At 36.8% G+C, this 5189-nt stretch overlaps 1 pseudogene; it reads left to right on the top strand.

Moving 5' to 3' along the window:
- Positions 1 to 226: 226 nt before the first annotated feature.
- LOC121318998 lies at positions 227 to 4602 on the top strand (annotated as a pseudogene).
- Positions 4603 to 5189: the final 587 nt, after the last annotated feature.

The raw sequence follows: 5189 nt of genomic DNA, 5'->3' as shown, positions 1-5189 counted from the left end.
TAAGTGCTTTCGATCGTTTGTTCCAAGTCTGCGCATTGCAATGTATTTCAAAAGCATGTATTCGCTATACTGCATAGAAATTACAGAGAGGACAGAGAAAATGTGAACAGGAGGTATTCAGCACCACCTTTTTTATTTCACAGACTGAAGAGAAGCTGTTATTTTGGCATTCAGTTATTTTATATTCTAGTTATACAGTTGTTACAGTAAATTGTGTTTTATGGAAATGCTTGTTGGTGGTCATTCCTCTGGCCTGCACTCTCAACTTTATTTCTTGGTTCACAGTGGAGAAACTAGATACAACAAAGAGAAACTACTCCAAGGTACAGTATATGCAGGAGTTGTTTTCTAGTGATTCACATATTTATTTATTTATTTATTTTTAATCACTGGTCAAATGTTGAAGTGAATGCAAAAATTGCTCCCACACTGTATTGCGAGAAATCCAGCAATTTAAACAATTCAAGAAACAACTCAAAACAAGCTCCTCTTCTATAATACACTGAGCATCAAAAGAAAAATCACTATTATAACACATTTATTTTCGTAAGGTAAAATAAGGTATATAAATGATGGACAATTGGCTTGTTGGAGCCTGGACTAGGGCAGCGTACTGTGGCTCGTCGTCTTGGGTGCTCGCAGACCTGTAGTCTTGCAAAGCAGCAAACTCTCACAAAGGTTCAGCAAATTGTCAATGGTTCATTTAGGCCAGGGTGTGGACGCGCCTTTGTCTGAAAACGGGCTGAGGCAGGCAGAAGCTGCAGGCATTTACCTACGAGATGTGCGCTTCACAAATGTGTTCTCAAGTGACCTCCAGCGTGCAAAGCAGGTGAGTGCTAGTGTTCTACATGATAAAGCAAAGGTATTTGAGTATTTTGGGGCTTTCTTGAAAGTTGCCTATTGTTTACCTTGTGAAAAAATAAATATCACATCCTGTGTTTATTTAAAGTGTAACCTATTTTCTTATCTCTTGTTAGCATTAGTAACATGCTTGCTTATCCCCTTATTGTTAAGAAAATTTGTTTTTTGTTTTATTGGAGGCTTTTCAAACACCACCCTGTAATTTTGGAAAATTTAAACTGCTACTTCCTCCTACCCCATCACTTCCTGCTTCAGCCTCACTCCCATGGTCTACCAGAGTGAGAGTAAGGTTAGCACATGGAACACCTGTGATAGGAAGTGGAACAGTGGAACAGGAGGTGATAGGTGACATTATGTTGGAACCTAAGCTGGATTCGAAGCCACTTCTTCAAAGTTGAAAGACTAAGCTGTAATATTTTAATTGTCTCTTTCAGACTGCTTCCGTAATTGTTGCCCACAACAATCATTGCCCGGGAATAAAAATAGTCTGTGATCCAAAACTGCTTGAGAGAGTGAGTAAGCATTGCCTTTTGAACTATATTTATGTTAAAAAAAATAATAAATAAAAAAAAATTCTCCAGGAAAACTCAGTTGCTGCTTGACTGTTTTATTGTATCTTTTGTTGTGTACACTCTGCACAGTACAGTAAATGGATCATACATATTTCTTTCAACATAGAAACTATAAACATTTGTAATATATATGTTTTAGTCAAGAAAATCCTGGATTGCTAAGCACTAAATCTTAGCTCATGCAGATAGATATTCAACCTGTATGTCGTGGACACAAAGCACAAGTATGTATGTGAGTTTTGCAGGACCTTTTGCAAACCTGTTATGCTCTAGATTACGCTGAAAATGCCAAATGCAGTTGTGAAGTAAGTATTTGCCTTGCATATTTTGCAGTGTTTTGGGATTGCAGAAGGGAAACCTGTGAAAGATATGAAGGACATGGCAAAGGCTGCAGGCCAGCAGTGTCCTTGTTTTACTCCTCCAGGGGAGAGACTGAAGAACAGGTATCTAGCCAATGACATGATAGAATCCATGCAGAGGGCTGAATTGTGTTTGTTAATGCAAATAAACAAGAGAAACACATGCTTGAAGTCCCAAGCATTCAGTTGTTGTAACTGCTTCATGCTCTAGCCACGTACCATAAATACTGCTCCGAAAGGGTTATACGTGTAAGTTCAGTTCAGTGTCTACCGTTAAAGTCACATGCTTCCATGACATTGTAATTTGAGATGGACTTGCACTGATGAGTTCAAAAACTATATAGGCTGTCATTAAAGAGATCCATCACTAGATGGCCCTGTTTGACTGTAAATTATCAACCGTGGGCTTATTTCAGAGAAAAGACTGATAAGGAGATCAGTCAAAATGTTAGTCTTAATGTGTACTGTAAGTTCAAGAGCCTTATGATCACATTATTAAGTGAAGACATGCCCTGCCAAACCTTTTGTGAAACTGCCTCATTAGGATAAAAACCGCTAAATTAATATAATGAGTTGGATCAGAATGATGTAGGTCTTTATAACAAAGTACACCCAAGAGAAGTGAAAATGAAACCCTTAATGAATAAAACTACAAATTTCTGTAGAATCAGGCACACTTTCTATATACATCATTTAAGGTGATTGTTACCAAGTACAGTAGTTCTGTTACCCGTTTCACACACAGTACACTTTCACCTTCCTTAAGCTGTGGTTTGGAATTTTCTTCATGGCGAGTTAATGCAGTTTGTATTAGCTTGTATTTAAAAATGGTCTTGAGAATATTTGTGGAAAATTAGTTTTTTGATCCTGATTCTCCAGCAATAAAATCCCATTGAATCTCTGATGGTGCTTCAAACAACACAACCAATTAATAATGACAGACGGACAGTAATAGTTTACATGTGTTACTAGAATCTGGACATGTGCAATAACTGGAATAGATATGTGACTACAGAAGTGGTTTAAGCATTGGTCATGTCTTTGTGCTTTGTGCTAGGTACAGTCCCGGGTGAAAGATTTAATGGATTCACTCTGCCAGCAGATTGTGGCCCAGCATGCTTCTCAATGCAGCCAAAGGAAGGAAGGATTAGAGACGGCCTGCAATGGTTTGGGGGACACTTGCGGAAGTTCGTCCTCAGGCACAAGCTGCTCTGACTTACATGAAGCCTTTGCAGACGCTGTAGATGGAGCTGTGGACCTGCAGGTGCATGTTCTGGTGGTCAGCCACGGCACATACATGATGAACATGGTGAAGTATTTTGTGGAAGAGCTCCAGTGCACATTGCCTCAGAGCTTAAAGATGTCTCACGTATTCTCAGCCTTTCCTAACACAGGAATGTGTCGATTTTTCATTGTTGTCGATCACAGTACTGGACTCTCCTCGTGTGTTGATTGCATTTTTATTAACAGAAATGACCACTTTGGATCCCTGGATAAGCATAAATAGCTAAATGGGTTTGTGTCATAAAGTGTAAGATCCCAGAGCCCTGTGTCCAAAGAGCCACACAGTCAGAGTATCTGATAGTGAAAGTGCAAAGTGAGATGTGTGGGCATCTCTTCATTTGGAATTAAACTTCCTTTACACACCGCACCACCTGCTAATCCTCCTAAAAGGACGCCTGTCAATCCTAATGTCCATTCACTGTGCCACCAGGTCGCAGTCTAACATTGATATTACATTAGGGTTAAACTTCCTTAATTGGCTGAGATTGCCAAGTAGTTTTGGGAAATTCCATGAAAATGTACCGTTTGTTATATATGAGCAAGTCACAAGTAATTAAAGACATTGATAGAGACTTCTGTCAATTAATTTTCCTAGTTTCATTTAATATTGCTACATCAATATTTAACGGAAGCCCATCACCAAACACAAACTGGGCATTTCATTGCTATGATATCAAAGACTACAAGGATAGTTTAACAAAAGTACTATTTTGTGCAATAGCCCTAACTCCAGTTGAGCAGTTCCTGGTATGCCAGTATCTGATTTTATTTCTGTTTGACAAACTGAAACATGGGTATGGGTTAGGGTAGTTTAGTTCAAAGACAATCTTTACTAGACTTCAGTCTTCTAGGAAAGGCTTGTTAGAAAATAACTATTTAAATTAGCATAGGTTACAAACATTATAAATTATTTATTCTGATGTGCAGCGAAATATGTAACAGCGTGTCTCATTAGGCATGATTATTTGAGTTTGTTTATTAGTTCACTGTTTATTTATTTATTTATTTTACTGGGTTGTTTTTGTTTTCATTCTTTGAAACATACAGTCCTCACAGGGAAAAGCGATTGTCTGCTTAAAAAAATATTAACACAATTACAGTGTTAAACCACTAGGGAGCAGTAGAATCAAATGTAAACTGAATATTTAAAAAAAATAGGATGTGTCATGCATTGATACACTTTTAAGTTATTACATTTTTAGGCATATTAAAATACAAAACCAAATTATAGAATTCTATATAACCTAACAAATAGCGTAAAAATGTTTGAAAAAAAAAAACAACAAAAACATTATTTTACAGCATTACATTTCAGAGACAACATACACTGGTGCATGATTTATTTGGAAACGGGTGCAAGGATTCTAGCAAGCCCAAAGCCTGGTAGATATTAATGCAATAGAAAGTCAGGCAAGCTTATGAAGTGCCGTTTCATGTTAAAAAAAACCCCACAAAATACCAGAAAAAAATCTCTGCAGACAACAGTATTATCAATTAGTATTTAAAAAAGCAGCGTTCCTTCTATCTTTGCTCAGAAAAGTAATTTAAACAACAATGTTTGTAAACAACATTGCTTTACTGAAGAAGGGTTATTGCTTTATTAAAAACTTGCATTGTTACTATCATTATTATTATTAATGTGGTAATAAAAACTGGAGTTATTTATATTCAATACACTTTCCTGGAATCATTGTATTCAACACACTGTACACTGCCAGTACTTTAACTGATTCTTCAGTTTATAAAAGAAATTGGAAAACTAATTTTTACAGGTTTTTTAGTTCTGTGTAGCTGCTGTTCTAATAGCCCTCTAGGTGGTGTCATTAATCTATTGAAAAGTACCGTAAGCACTACTGTAGTAAGACACTGTGGTACAGTAAGTGCTCCTCATTATGTATTTGGTTTTTAATCAAAAACCAGAAGATTTTCTTTTCCCAATACAAGTGAATGACAGAGGCACCGTGAATAACACCCATTTGAGAAATATATATATTGTATATATATATATATATATTGTAAGGTACCAGGGAGGGGGTTAAAATCCTTTCCTGCTAAAAACCTTGTGAGAATGCACATTTGGGTGTTATGGGGTTTAATTGTAATTGTTTTAATG

Source organism: Polyodon spathula, chromosome 7, assembly GCF_017654505.1.
Source record: "Polyodon spathula isolate WHYD16114869_AA chromosome 7, ASM1765450v1, whole genome shotgun sequence".
In the NCBI taxonomy this organism is placed as follows: domain Eukaryota; kingdom Metazoa; phylum Chordata; class Actinopteri; order Acipenseriformes; family Polyodontidae; genus Polyodon; species Polyodon spathula.
Note: the sequence above shows the minus strand (reverse complement) of the source record. Positions and strands in the feature narration are given on the sequence as shown.